At 37.2% G+C, this 16,732-nt stretch overlaps 1 protein-coding gene and 1 long non-coding RNA gene across 2 annotated transcripts in view; one reads left to right on the top strand and one right to left on the bottom strand.

The window, feature by feature from the left end:
- LOC127970000 (leucine-rich melanocyte differentiation-associated protein-like) overlaps positions 1-16,732 on the bottom strand; it is a 277,953-nt gene that overhangs the window by 98,622 nt on the left and 162,599 nt on the right. The window lies entirely within an intron of this gene.
- Positions 2,577-4,301, top strand: LOC127970001 (uncharacterized). The gene is made up of 2 exons (XR_008156469.1): positions 2,577-2,950; positions 3,870-4,301. It is a non-coding gene; the product is annotated as an uncharacterized LOC127970001 (long non-coding RNA).

Raw genomic sequence — 16,732 nt, 5'->3', positions numbered from 1 at the left:
TGCCTTCAGGCACCCAGCTTTGCCTGACCCTAACCCTCCATTCCCAAGATAAATAACTCTGTCACAGTTCACCTTCACTCCCCCAACACAAATTTAACTCATCATCCATCATTTTCCCAGCACAGCTATAATGCCTAGCCACAAATGGAATGAGTACAACTTCTACAACTTGCTGTTAAAAACAACTGCTTTACGGGGGAAAAGTTTGACGGTTCTCCTTTTATTCCCCATCGTGACACCCAATCCCCCACAGATGTGCAGGCACGCCGTCCCCAAGGATTTTCCCTCCGTCTGGGTCTCTTCCCTGCCCTGCGCTGGCATAAACATGATGGAGGGTGGTGCTCAGGGTAATGTCAGGCCTTCCCAAGTTCAGGGTGCATAAAAGCCAGGGTGTATGTTTCCAATCCTTCAAATGGCAGAGGCTGACAACCTACAATGTTTATGTGTCCACCCTTGGTTAATTGACATGTAGGTATGTCAGCCTTCTTGAGCAAAGAACAATTCGATGGCAACTAGATGCTAGTCGTCACCACTCTTGGGGAAAAATTGAAAAATAACACCTGCATATCATAATCTTATGGATTTTGTTGCTGTGAGACCTTTTATGGTACAGTAGTAATGCTGTTCAAAATATTGATATGACGATGTATCGTCACAGAGATTTAAAATAGAAAATAGCTGGCCTTGTATTGATATTGTGGCACGTGCACAGCAGGGGACATTGCTTAATTTGAATACAAGAACACTGTTTAAAATTGAGTGGAAAAGTGCAAGGTTTCTAAAAAATAATGAATGGAGCTTAATATATAGTTTACAACAAGGTTTAATCATTATTTATAGGCTTAAAAACAAAATGCAAACAATCAGAATGTTGTACCTGGTGTGGAGTGCCCAATGTAAACATTAAACATATGGGATTACCTATATTGTACTGTGGTATGGCCCTTCATATTGCAGTGGTCAACTGCTTATAGTTAGCACTGGCCCTAAAGTATGCAGTGTTTCATAAACGGCTGTTTTACTAAATTCTACTGAGGTAAAATTCAGTGCAGTCCTGTATTGTGATATGTATCGTATCGTGGCCTCTGTATCATGATACATATCATACTGTGACTTTGCTGGTGATACACAGCCCTATACAGTAGCACGAAAAATCCCAAGTCAACCAGGAAGGAGCTCACAGGAATAAATGTTGATATCTAGCCAGGTGAAGTCTGTCTTTGGAAGACACCCAACTATTGTAGCAACGAACAAATCGGTCCTGCTGTCAGTGTCATAAAACTCTCTGTTGTGTTATGCAAATACCTCGCTCTTATCGTGTAGAACACGGCTGATGAAATTTGATGGGCTTTACAAGAGAAAGAAAGCAAACATATAGAAGCAGACGGCCAAGAACTCCAACTGCAAGAGAGATACGTTCTATTTTTTTATTGTCAAATTGCGCAAAATACAGATAAATGTCCCTGTTCGATAAATGAAAGCTGTTCTGCGAGCCCCCTCCACCTGTTTGCCTCGGCTGTTTCTGGGCGGGTGTAATGTTATTAGCCGCTTAGTTAAGAGGCATCCGTGCGTCGCAAGGGGGTTGCTTATTAATTGTTGTTTTCGTGTCACTACTGCTGTGCAAAAGGTGATTTAATCAGTTAAATTCACAGCCAAGGGAGCGCCCAAATCACATTCACAACAACAAACAGGGATTCAACCCTAATTTGCCCACAACACGTTGTGCCTAAACATTTGCTCTGCTGTATTATATGCAACATCTGTACAGTGCAGAGGAGGAAAATTTGCCACTAACTGAATGATTAATTGGCAAATGCTCTTAAAGGAAAGTTCACCCAAAAATTATTCTAATATTTATTCACTCAATAAACTATGGAAGGCAAATTCTGCCTAAGAGTAAATATAACAGTGAGATTACAAGATAATTAAACAAAATAAAATACGGAGAAAACAGCTTCAACTGATAATTGATGCAAAAAACATTCTAAGATGTGTGAAAAATATAGGATATGAAAATGCAGAAATGGCTTCAATATATTTCAAACCCCATACCTTGCTATTTTGTCCATGGAGTGCAAAGAGAGAAATGTTTAAGAATCATCACGCAGCTAATTTCATAGTTAACAGTTCATATTCATATTATAATTGTTTTTTATTCACAGATAATCTTGCATGTTCAATTTACCATGCAACATTTGGCTACGTCAAACTCTAAAACCTCTAGAATATAGAGCATTTTTTTCACTATTTTTAATGACACCAATTTGTAATTTATGCTTAATGATTTTTTTTTTTTTTGGTCCTACTTTATATTAGGTGGTCTTGACCAACTACTTGCATCAAAAAGTACAATGTACTTATTGTGTTCACATTGTATTGCAACACTTTTTTTTAATAAGGCTTGCTTTTTATGGTCATTTTGTTGTATGACACTTGTTTCAGAGAATAAAAAACTACTTTAGCAAATCCTGAACAGGCACTTACAAAACTAAAATAACATCAACACACAAGCAATTTAAAACTCAATCACACACAAACACTTTCAGGTAGGAACCTCTCTGACTCGCACCTCGTCCCCATGGGGAATCCAAAACTGTCTGCACATTTTCACCACCATCTTCAAAGTCACACCACAATGACAGAATAGCACAACGCAGGGAGTGCCATCTGATCTAAGGCGAGAAGGAGAGAGATGGACGGGCAGACACAAAAGAAGGAAAGAGAGATAGATTTAATGAGCCACGCCAATGAACCCACTCCTTGTTAAGATAATTATGATCAAGCTCATTGTCACAGTGAATTTCTCAACGTGTTTGCCAGTGCGGCGTCTGCCTGAGTTAGCACACAGCTCACAAAACAGGAGATTTAGCTGCTAAACAACATACTTCGCTGGAAAAAACATGATTACACTGTATAAATAAGGCGACCAAATGACCAGGATACAAAACAGGTCAGAGATGGTTTGGTGGATAATGTGGGCACTCTGATGTGGTGACGACACACGAGTGATTTACAATGTTTACATTCATAAGTTTGTATAATATATATATATATATATATATATATATATATATATATATATATATATATATATATATATATATATATATATATATATAAAGACTAAACTTTTTTTTTATTAAAATAGCTTGGATAAATCTGATCTTTGGCCACATCAAGCATATTATTTTGTCTACAATAGAAACTAGGTGTGCTGTTGAGTAAATAAAATAAAGTAGCATGGAACTTCATTATGAAATGCAACAATACACGGTTTAAGACAAACTGTAAGAATGATAGTCTGAACCTTGCTAATTTAAGCGACATAAACGATCAAATCTAGTGACAGATGGTATTGTTACCTCTGTAAAAAAAATAAAAAATAAAAATAAAGTATCATCAAAACTTTATATAGTATGTACCTATTAAGTTCCGTATCAGTTACAAATTATCATTACTTATCTATAAGGCCCTAAATGGTTTAGCTCCTGCGTACCTAACTAGCCTTCTACCACGCTACAACCCATCACGCTCCCTAAGGTCACAAAATGCTGGACTTTTGGTAGTTCCTAGGATAGCAAAGTCCACTAAAGGAGGTAGAGCTTTTTCACATTTGGCTCCCAAACTCTGGAATAGCCTTCCTGATAATGTTCAGGGTTCAGACATACTCTCTCTGTTTAAATCTAGATTAAAAACACATATTTTTCGCCAAGCATTCAAATAATGTAGCTTTTAAACTGTGATTGCAGTTCAAATGTGAATTCTTATTCTTTAGCTTGGGTTAAACTAATTAATTTTACTTTGTTGGATCAGCAGCTATGCTAATGATGTATCTATTTTGTTTCTTTGTTTTGCCACGGGATAACTAGGATTTACACAAGCTCTAGTCTGGATCCAGAACACCTGAGAAAAGATGATGCTAACCATCAGAGGACCTCAGATGATGCTAACCCTGAATCAACAAACAGAACTAACAAATATTGCTACAAGTGTGACTGCATTATATAACAATTATTAATTAATAATATTAATAATGTTCATCGTCTGGCTGACTACGTCTTGTATTAATTTTTCAAAAAAATCCTGTCATACGCGCACAAACTGACAGTCACCACTAATAAGCTACTACTAAATATTGTAGAAACAATTTTCTGTAAAGTTGCTTTGTAACAATTTGTATTGTAAAAAGCGCTATAGAGATAAACTTGAATTGAATGTTATTTTTTCATTACTCCACATGGCGACACATTTGTGGAAATATTCCCCTCATTAAACCACCAACACGAAAACGAGGAACAAAATCATGGTGTGTCTTCATGTTTTTGTGACAGGTGTAGTTTTACAGAGATACAGACACTAGCTGGTATATGATGCAGCTAATTATTGGGACAAACAGCATCTTGATGGTAACTCTTGCTCGTAAAATCAGGATGTCTCATAATCCAATTATTAAACATAATGCCTAATGGAATAATGAGGAGAAATACTGACAGAGAAAGTTGATGGAAGGTCAAACAATTACATTACTACCAAAGGTTACTTTAAAAAGATCCCGTGTAGATGGTGACAGTTTGCTGACATGCGAACCAAGCGCTCACTGAGAACGTCCAATTCCACGCCTCTTCAAAAGTCTGCCATGTAAATGCTGTTAAGCAACCTTTCAAAGCCAGGGCCTGTAAAACAAATTACTATGCAGACTATTCTCAAAAGAAGCCAAACAAGAAGACAAGGGCTCAGACAATGACACAGAGATGGCTTGACAGAGATGGATGGATCGATAGACAAATACTAATGCGGACATGCTGATTGATAAACTGCTGCTGACAACAGGAGAAAAAAACACTCTGTGATTATTGGTTGAAATGTCAGTCACCGCAGCCCTTAGTCAGCCAGCTTTCACAGGTCACATGTCCAGGGAGGGAGAGACAGAGAGAGAAAGAGAAAAGGAAAGAGAATTCAGAGATACACCTGCCAAGTTAGCAAACAGTGCTAACCGCAAATAATAGATTTTCAGACACAGCGCTCATTCAAACACACTCACGCTGCCTTTGTATTCCGGGTCTGCATTCCAGCAGTGATCCCATTCAGCAAAAGCCTCCTCCTGTATGATATTCCCAGCTTTGATATTTCCCTTTGCTATGGCCAGTAATTCCCTTGTTTGCTCGCCGGTTTTAAAAGGCCTTTCTCTTCTCTGCTCTCTTTTTTGAGTCCCCAGTGTGTCTGTTCTTGACAGAACAGCTCTGATCATCCTTTGATATTAAGTCTCTCTCATATCCTTGGCTCCACAGTGTCACCCATGTGTCTGGAGCCAAAACTTGGTCCCAGAACAGCCACGGGCGATCTAAGCCGTACATACACACCAGCTGATCTGCAACCAGCACCACGGCTCAGTCTCAAAGAACAACTGGGTTCGGTCAACAGTACATGGCTGTGGATCCCATTGTTTGGGATCTTTTCCGGTGCGAGGATTGAATCCGACTTTAGGCCTGGTTTCAAAGTTAAAGAGGGGAGATTTAACATCAAAGCTGTCTCCGGTGTAGGAAAAGTAATGTTTTTATTCCGAAGAGGCTGCAAAGGCTTGGGAGTGACAGGTAAATTGACACGCTGTTCACAGGGCAAAAGATAAATGTTTGATGAATTGGCCAATCCGGTTGGAGTGATGGGCTTCATATGTGCATAATGGACTGGCTGCCTGGCAGTTCTGATACCCTGCCAAGATAAGAAACTATAATGAATGAAAGAGGGAAGCGGGGCTGTAAAAACATCGATCGGACTGGTTTTAATAATAAACGTAAAAAAAAAAGGAAGGAAGAAAAGATGCAGATGACACCACAAAACTGTCCACCAAAGGACATGACAAACTCATCATGAATCAACTATTTCTCGTCATAAATGTGAGGCAGAATGCCACATCTGCCCATTGTGTCGTTATTTTAATCAACCCTACAACCTTGAATATGATCTTGACACCAGCTTCATGCAGAATATATGCGCCAAAGGAGTTCAGATGCACTCCCACCTTCAACCCGCATGCAATTCTGTTTTCAATCTTCAAAAACATGATGCTTCAGATGCAGCGGCACTATAAATCTTCAGTTTGGCAGTATTAGGCAGCCATTATCTTCAAACATGTCACCAGCCCTCGGGTGGTAGCAATTTACAGATCATATGTGTAAGGAAATGGGCTTCAGCTATGTTGCAATTTACATGTGTTAAAGGCTTATAGAGCAGTTATCCTGCAGTTTTAATGGGGACGCACACTGGTTGGGTGATATCCTTCCAATATACAATGTACATTTTGGTTTGTTATTAACGTGGATATTCACAAACCTGCAGTGCATAATTTGGCTCCATTAAACAGCACTATCATTACAGTACTGTGTATAACACACATAAATAATGGATAGATATATATAAAGAGCTAAATACTAGTGTTTTGGAGCTAAATGTGTCATAGAAAAAATGTGAAGAAAAGAAAAAGACATACGATTCCAAAAATAAAGTGCCATATTTAACTGGTCTCAAATTGGGGATTAAAAGAGGAGACAAAGGGTCACTTAGGAATGGTTCAACTAAAAATTATCAGAATTTGTTGTTTCCAGGATTGTCTTATTTTATACGTTCAAACTTCTGCTTTATATACATAATATGGAAAATAGATGTTGATTTACACTAATGCCACTGTCAAAAATAAATAAATAAAAATATAACAGCTTCAGAAATCTTGATATATAGTAGTCAGAGGGACTACTTTTAGGATAACTTTATGATGTCGTTTTGTCCTTTTTGGACCTTCGGATGCTTTGTAAATCACCACTGATTTCTTTGTATGGAAAAGGGTAGTTTGAACATTCTGTGTAGTATCTCATTTTCTATTTCACAGAGAGAGAAAAAATACACCGAAGCGAGTAGATGGCAGTAGATGGCAGGAAGTGTTAGCGTCTAATATATCTTTAAAGGGATAGTTCACCAAAGATGAAAATTCTGTCATCATTAACTAAAATTTATATTTGAGTTCCACTCTACAGACAAGAAAAACACTGAAATTTAGATTTTTGGGTGAACTATCCCTTTAAGGCAGCCTCTGACTGGACTAGGCGGTGGTGTGCTGGTTAGGGTGGGGTTGAGTCTGGTCGGGAGGGGGCTCGACCAGAAGAAGGACTGAGGCTAGAGATGAAACGCCTGGTGAATTATAGACTGCCTCTCAAGATTCACAGCTCTCAGTGGTAGGAGGTTAATATTCTCACATGTCATTAGGTCCGCTGGCTCGGCTGACGGCTCATTGAATCAGGCAGCAAATGATTTCCTCATGCGGCAAAGGACAGCGCACTTCAAAGGGAGAAGGGGCTGAGGTCAGAGCCGCTCCGCTGTGATTAATAGCCCCGGATCAGTCGAGGCTGGCCGTGAGGTAAGAATGTGATGGAGGCTTTTGACAGAGCTGACTCTTTAAGCTGGGTTTGACCCCCGGCCCTGGCAAACTTTGTTTCCAGTGCCAAGTCTGACTGACCTGATGGGCCCTGTCAGGGGCAACCTGGACTCCATGAGCTGAGCTGCAACGTGCACAAATCACCTCGTGTTACAGAATACCAAGAGTGTCTGTCCAGTTGCCGTCTAATCACTTACCCTCGCTTCAGTCATGCAAAAGACACTTCAAAGGACTGCTTCTGGAACAAGCGTGTGTGTCCTTTGGTCAAATAAATACAAAATGTGGTTGTTTAAATTGAGTGGCAAATCATTTTAACTGAAAATACTAAAAACTGAAACAGCGCCGTACAATAAGCAGCCCCTAAGACAATTTTTTTTTTTTTTTTTTTAAGAGTATACAGTGAGATGGTGTCAATTGTACAAAATTTGCCTTACCATTTATACTGTGGTATATCTGCATCTGTATAGTCTCTGCAAAGAATTGACTGTTGCAGATGGGTGCTTTCAATATAGACAGCAATCTTGGATTACAATGGGATTGATTTAGTGTTGAGGCATCGCAACACTTGTGTCCAGTTTAAATAGGGTGCGAAGGATGTTTACAGCTGCCAAGCAACATTGCAATGTGGTGCAATAACATGAAACTGAACTGATGTGTGATCACAGATGTGTTTACATTGGCTATTTCAGACATGACTGATCCAGTCAGATTCATAACATGGAAGTGTTTTGGCTTCTAACTAAGGGGTAAATGTGAATAATGTTTATCAAAAACAGACATTACTAAATGGTGACCAATTCAAAATGTGTGCATTATGTTTCCATGACAAATTACTTATAGCACTGATATTACATATTCTACTCTCCTCAAGAATATAAAACAATTAATATGTCCAATTAAGGGTTAAAGGCATCCTGCTTTGTGGCCAAAGCTTTCTAATCTTAACAACACACCATTGACCAAAATCATTAACATTATGCAAAATCTAAGTAAAATATAAGTGTAACTTTTAAGATTAAAGTAAAAACAGAGCCAGCCACTTTATTTTGGAAGCACTGCAGCGTAACTTTATATGGGTCTGCTGGTAGAGAAATGGTCGACACCATTTCTCTTCATGCCTCATGGCCTCCCTGTCTCTGGTGCAACCCAGTTTCTTTTAAACGACACCACTGACTGATTATACCTCTCCTCACAAAACAAATGCATTCTCCCATTCGTACCGCTGCCCTGAAAATCAATTCTATTCTTTACAGATGGCACCGCAGTCATCTGCCATCACTGTTTATCTGCGAGGGAAATGTATCTTAAGGCACTCTGCATTTAGATAAACACCAAAACGTAAAATAAATGATTGAAAATGACACAGTAATCGACGAAAAAATAAAATAAGTGGCTTGAGGTAAAATAATGGCAACTTACACGTATCCATACGGCACGTTTAGTAGAGGAATTACGATTAATTTCTTTATTCTGAAAAAGATGTTTGCAAGTTGTTTTAGTTATTGCAATATTCCAATATGTATAATAAATCAAAGACATCCTTGTCTTGTGGATGCACAATAAATGACATTTACTCACTTGATAATAACATGCAAATACAGTAAACTACTAATAATGCAATCTGCTTATTGCATTATGTTTAACGCCGTAAAATACAATCATGATTAAACGAAAAAGATACTATTCAAAATTACTAATTGCAATCATAATTACTTTGGATACGCACTGATATAAGTAAAATGTGGGGGGTTTTACCATTTGATATGCATAGTTATATGCAGTGCATATAACTAAAATCTTAAAACGGTTAACAAATGTGCACTGTGCATTCGTAACTAGACGTCAAATTGTTATTTGCATACTGTAAATAAACATGGACAGTTGTCCTAAAGAGCAAGCATTTGACTAGAAGGCACAAATAGCGCAGTTTCTCCACGATATATGGGTTTGAGGCCTTCATACTGTCAAGCTGCAGCCCTGTATGCTTGAGCATCTATCTAATAGCAAATAATCACTACCTTGCTGTCACTTCATGGCAAATGATCAATGACACTTGATGGATGACCCTGTCTGGGGCCTGCTCGTGGTCTGCATCACTCCCATCCCCACTCACAACCACATGAGACAGCCATGATTCCGTGCCTCATGGCCAACCACACATTCCTCCAAAAAAGCTTTCATTTCACTTTCTCAAAGCCGTAAATGAGGGGCTCCGAGAGAGAGAAAGAAAAAGATGCCTGGAAAATCAGTCTTTATCCAAAGGATGGCCACTGAGAAAAGAAATCGTAATTTATTATATTAGAGGGAAATTAAATCATCTGATGATCTAATTGGGAGGATTACGGTCCCCCACCTGCGCTGTCACTCTCTGGGGCCCCATTACAAGGCCCTTATTAGTTTTTACTTGGCAAATTAAAATGCGAGCGCCGCAATCTTTGATCTCTCACTTGCTGACACAAATCCTTTCAAGCCCCAACATTTTCTGCTGGGTAATTAATGCTAATTAAAAGGTTTCAAGCAGTCAGTGAGCGCCGCTCTTCTCCCGTCCAAATTGCCATCAACTTCCCCATCTACGGATCTGCATGTCATGCACATTTCCTCCTCATGCAGAGTTTTATCGCAGCGTCTATGCAAACAACAAATTATAAACTAAATGCAAGCAACTTGCCAGAGTGGTATCTACTAACTGAGCATTTGCAGACATTTTGCAAAATATAGAAGCATAGCAATCTTTAATACTAAAATAAACAAAAATACAGCTGCGCCGCATATAACTTGCGGGTTTTGAGTCCATTCGCCAATCTCTGATTCCCAAACAGAATGCAGGAATGATGTTAGACAGCTTAATGTATGTATGTTTTAAACACTTTGAAGCTATGAAAGGGTTTGTTTATGGAACTGTCACATGTAAACGCTGCCTGTCTACAATTAATGTATACATTGAAAATAGGTTAACGGCTTTTAAGGAATTGTAGGAATTGTACCTCGGCCAAGTTTGATCTCCACATACAAACAACCAGATGCAGATATTCCTGTTACATGTAGTCTTTTCATTCATGTTAAGTAAGAGTATATGCAAATAAATGTGGTTGTAATTAAATGAAGAGTGGTTTGATTTAATTGCAAGTCGCTCTACATTGGCAGTGCTTTGAAACCACTTAAATATATGAGGCATATCCACCCTGACTTATAATGTTGTAATTAGCTGTCGCTCCGCCATATCATTATGTAGCTCAGTAAAGTGTCAGGTATGAAGATGTCTCTTCCTGATGAGCAAAAGGCAATATCATTATACAATGCTACAAAATGATAATTACATTACTTCTGCATCGGTACCAACCCTATGTGATAATTAGACGCATAGTCAAACCAATTAAATTCCTGATAAAGCCTGTTTTTGCCCTGTCAAACATACAGTTTGACTTCTCCAACGCCCTGTCACAAATATCTCACGTAAAAAAATGTTATTGGGACTCAGAATAACCTTTGCATGTAAGGATGAAAAAAGGTGAACGGCAATCATCACCATTTTATGGTGTGTAAAAAAAAAAAAAAGATACATTAACTTCAAGAAATAGTTCATCCAAAACTTGTGTCATTGTTTACTCTCAAGTCATTCCAAACCCATGATACTTTCTTTTCTCCCAGGAAACAAAAGATGTTATTTAGCTGATGTTTTTTGTACATATATGGATGACAGTTAAGGCCACAATTTCCTTTCAGTGTATCGAAAAGAACAAAAAAAAGTAATGCAATTGCTTTTTCTGCTTAATTTTTGGTACACGTTAGCAATACTTAATGATATGTTTAGTGTCTTAATGTTAAATGCTGTTTTGACACTGTAACTTTAAAAATAAATGTTTGACATTTACACTAAACTATCAATCTACAGTGGTTGTCTTGAACGTCAAAAGAAACAATAATGATTACTGAAGGTATTCTGAAAACTGGGTCAATGACCATTAAAAGCACTTGGATACCCTTTGTGCATCAAATTGCATGACAACCATGTCTTTTAATAATGTGCTTCTTTGCACACAAAACAATTTATACTGCATACCTATTATTATAGCACTTTTTACGTCTAGCCATTCTAGACATCGATCTACTGCTACATCACTCAGATCTAGCAGGAAATGGGAAGGCCTTTCTTTCCTTTTCTCTTGTTTGCAGATGCCCTCTCTAATACACAGCCATGACATTTTAAAAGAGGCATGTGATGGATGATTTGTGCGATTTTTACTGAAGTTCAGTTTGATGTAAGATTATTCTCGTTCTCTCTGCCAGTGCTTCATTACCTTAGGAAAGCAGGAATCATTAAAGGAGGCAAGTCCAGTCAAATCTCGGCATAATTCCATAGAGTTGAACTGCTGTCAACATCATTAACCTTCATTTCTCCAACTCGCTTCATGACTTATGAAGTGTTCTTTATTGTGTAATGATCCAAAACTCATACAAAATCGCCCTCTTCAAAGGACCCCTGGGACACACCACCCATGCAGCCTGCCGAACATGTCAGAGGCAAAGATCAAATGAAGCTCAGTAATTAGGCACTTTTCTTTATCATGCCGTCGCCTGTTTACTTCCATTTTCAGGTGACAGTGGTGTAGCTGTAAAGCAAGCGTTAAAAAAAGAGCATTCGGTAATGAGCAGAGGAATAAGGTAAAATGCTTTGATGTCTTTTGTAGTTCAAAAGCATTACTGCTTATGATCGCAGACAGCTGAGCTTGAAGAATGTAATGTAAACACTGGCCATGTGAAGGTTTAGAGGGTCACAAAAACAGCTCATGGACAAATCTGCTTTGACAAACCAATGGTTGTGCTCCAGGATTTAGATTTTACACTGAACCAAACGCTAAACAAAACTGTTTATCATACAATAACTGAATTAAAACTTATCAAATGCATCAGGAGGTATATCTTTAAAATAAAACAAAAAAAATTATATACTTAAAAAAAATAAACATAAAAAAAAACTAAATCAAATAAACAATAAAATGCATCACAAAACAAAACAGCAAAAATAATTAATGTTTTCCCAAACTCCCGTCTCCAATGCTTTCAAAATAAAATAGCATCAAACAGAACTACAAAAATAAGGTTTTAAAATGAGAATAAAATAAGCATTATAAAAAATAAAACAAAATGAAATGCAAAAGAAAATGCATCACAAAAATTCACAAACCCCTGTTTCCCATGTTTTTAATAATATAATATAATATAATTAATAATTCATAAACTGATTCAAATATAAAAAAAAATAAGAAAAACAATGTACGGTATAAGGACTCTGACTTTACATTGGACACTTTAAATCAAACATCACAATGTATAGTAATTTAATTTCCTACTGGATGTGAAAACTTTTCATTAATACTTTGAAATGCTCTTCGACTATTGGACACCAGCAACAAAAGAAATGGGAAGCATTTTCTCCTGGATTCTGGACATTGATAAGCCTTTTTTTACTGTACAGAGTATGCACAATTATACTTGCACAACCCCATTAGCAACCCATTTTTAGGGTCACAATCCACTAGTCAGAATCACTGCTTTTCAATATCTCAGCCGCTTCTGCATGTACCTTATGAGTAATGACTGGGTTTGTTATGCTACGTATGAAACCATGACAAATTAGCCTGGGAGATGGCCTTCACTGGTCACAATGAAAGACACTGTTTTTTGACTGAGGGAAAGCACCTTTATCTGTCAGGGTATGTGTGTGTAGCCTCCTGCTCAGCAGGGGCGTTGAGGCAGTGCCACAGGGGTGATGCTTCTCAGGGGCCTAAGGACCTACAGTAAATCTTCAAACAATTTAGACAAACAAAAGGCCACTGCGGCATGAAAAAAAGACAAGGAAAAACAGATGAATAAGCAACATCAATTACCGACAGGGTTGACCTGTGAGCCCCCACACCTCGGCTGGCCCCTCACACCCAGGGGTGGCAGATTGAAGCTGACATGCCTGGATGGAGAACAGTACGGCCTCACAAGGCCTTTCCTCCGAGTGCAGACAGAACGAGAGAGAGAGTGCCAGCAGTGGGAGCTATGAATGAAAAATCACGCATAATAGGTCCCCGCTTTAGTTTAAAGTGAAACAAAATGGCTCAATTTGAGCACTTAGCCTGTGGAAAATTGGCGGCGCTGAGATAGGACAGGAACATGCGAGGGGACAAGCGAATCAGCCCTCTGATAAGTAGACTATAAGGGGAACAAAGCCGGATGTCCAACGGGCTTACCAGTGGACTCAAGTGCGATTGGGTCCCTCGAATGGCCACTCCAGTCTCCGCATGCCCTCCAAAAAAAGACCTCTTCTCCCCTCAGACACTTTGTGCTCAACCAGTAGTTAAATAAACACAGTGCTTATATTTGTTCAACACACCAAGCTTTGTGTCGTCCCATTGGATATTTTTGTGGGGATGAAAGCAGGGTAAATGCATAGACAAGCAGGAAGCTTTAAGATACATTTAAATAAAATAAAATGTGAATATAATATAATTTGTACTGTCAAATGATTAATCGTGATTAATCGCATCCAAAATAAACATTTTTGTTAACATATGTTTGTGTACTGTGTATATTAATTATGTATATATAAAAGCACATACAGTATATATTTTGAAAATATTTACATGTATTTACTTGTATATATTTATATTCATATAATTTATATTATATATCTATAAATATATTTAATATATAAACATTACATATTTTTTTTTTAAATATATACATTTATATATATACACAATAAAAATACACAGTACAAACACATTATCTAAACAAAAACTTTGGATGTGATTTATTTCCAAGAATAAATGAATGAAATCACCAATGCTACATTTAAAATAGTGTAAAAACAATAATATTGTGAAACTGTATTATAATTTGAAACAACCGTTTTCTATTGTAAAACATTAAAGAACCACCATTATTAATAAATGAGCACCAATAATAACTGATAATTGAATCCCAAATCATCATAGAATAATATTTACCATACATGAACATGTGACACTGAAGACACTGAAAATCCAGCTTTGCCACACAAGGAATAAACTACATTTTGAAATATATTAAAATATAAAAAAAGTTATTTTAAATGGTAATAATATCTGACGATATTACTGTTTTTAACCAAACAACTGCAGCCTTGGTGAACATAAGATGCTTTTTTTTAATTTTATATATATATATTATTTAAATATTATTTGACTAGTAGTCTATACTATATATACACTTTATTACTATTATTATTACTATTATTGGAAGAAATGTCATTGTTTCGCTACCTGTATTGTATACCTTAAAATATGATACCTTATAACCGGTTGTATATTTTTCTACATAATAACAACTACAGTTATAATAGATGCTAAAATGCATGCATTTACATTTATACCTTCAACCCAAAAATAGTAAAGCACTAAAACGTGCTGCACAACACAATGCTCCTAGTGCATGCTCTAGTGCTAAACTTGCACAATCTGATCTGTGTTTTATTGACCAACCTCAGACACAGTCTCTATAGTAACAACACACACACAAGGGTGTAAAGGGACATTTAGGAACATTGCCCGAGGGACTGTTTAATACAATGGAGTGAACAATAACACCAACCTACACTACAGACGCCCAAAACCAGTGAAAGCAATCTGACAAGCTCACTATTTCATACTAAACATGCCTTATAATCAAACACCGCTATAAACTTAGATTTCAAATGATTTTCTATTTTAGCATACACTTGGTCACTGAATTTCATTGTGTACTTCATGTATTTACACTGCACATTAGCAGTTATTTCAAAAAGCACAAAATAGGGATCTGGGTGATTCATGTTCACAGACATTGACAGCAGTGTCAGACCCAGCTGTATTCTGTAAATCAGACGTAAGATCATAGCGGAAGGTGTCATTTAAGAGAGAAAAAAAAATCCCTCTTTGACATTAAATAAGATGGAAGCACGGCAGTCATAAAATATTTGACCTTGCTAAGAGCTCTGCACACCTCTCTAATCTGACTGGCTCCTTTTTCAAACAATAGAGCTCTTTAAATCGCTGCAGCTATCAGCACAGCTCAAATAGGTCTATAATAGAGCCCTATCTTCTTTGCAAATGGAAATCCAGTCAAGGGAGGAGATGGGAATCATTTTCATCTCGTTGACATGCAGTTCATCTGAGAGTTTTGTGGAAGAGACACGAGCCTACAGGTCAATTTCCATGTCAGCGCTGTCTGTTTTTTGGAAATGTGCAGCTTTGAAGTTCAATTTTATGCAGTGCTGAGGTGAAGGGCTTCATTAGGGGAGCTTTAAACTCACGAGGTCACAATAAACACATTAAATGTACAATGCAGAAATATATTAGTAGTTTACGTGGATTATCATAAAGAAATGTATCAAGAAAATGTTCCAGATGACATGAAATGTGGTCATCAAGATGTTATTGCATAATGAATATGTGACACGATTGAGTGAAAGGATAAAAAAAAAAAAAAAAAAAATTAGGGCAAGTATATCTCTAGACACACTACATTTAAAATACTCGAGTCTTCAGTTTCACAGGATCCTTCAGAAATCATTTTAAAATGCTGATTTATTTATTTATTTTAGGACTTTGATGAATAATAATAAAAAAACTGCATTTATTTTAAGTAAAAATATTTTGTAACATTATAAATGTCTTAAATGTTACTACATTTTGACACATAATAACGACACATATTTTTAGATATGTCAGAGAAATATATTTTCAGTTGAGATTTTAGTCTGGGACTAGCTTGAGCCTTGTCTGTGAAACCATGGGTAAATCAATTTTTGCGACTGTTTAGAGTTCAGATTGAGGGAAATAAATTTGAATTAATTTATTTGCAGTAGCATTTAGTAAACCATTTGAGCATGTCATTTCATAATAATTGCATAAGCAGAAATAAGTAAATGTGTATACAGTGTATACATGGTGAAAGCTGTCCTTCGCTGCGCTTGCTCAATATTCGACTATGCTTATCTGCTTTAAAGCCTTGATTAAATAGAAAAGGCGCAGATCTTTCCCAAGCCGCTTTTACGATTCCTCCTAAAATGGATTCTGCAGAGAAAGGAGGAGAAGGGTAAAATCTGAAGTGACACAAGACAAGAAATCTATTTCCCCTCTCAGCCCCTTCCTCTCTCACATCCTCCAAAATGTAAATGCATTCTCGCTCAGTTCAAGCCATAAAATACTGCCCTTGAAATATTGAGTGACAGAAGGAATTATGGGTTATTGTACTGTCAAATTGCAAGACAGCTGTATGATGGGATACTGTGTTATT

The sequence above is a fragment of the Carassius gibelio genome, chromosome B13 (genome assembly GCF_023724105.1).
Source record: "Carassius gibelio isolate Cgi1373 ecotype wild population from Czech Republic chromosome B13, carGib1.2-hapl.c, whole genome shotgun sequence".
Classification (NCBI taxonomy): domain Eukaryota; kingdom Metazoa; phylum Chordata; class Actinopteri; order Cypriniformes; family Cyprinidae; genus Carassius; species Carassius gibelio.
This window is presented reverse-complemented; position numbering and strand designations above follow the sequence as displayed.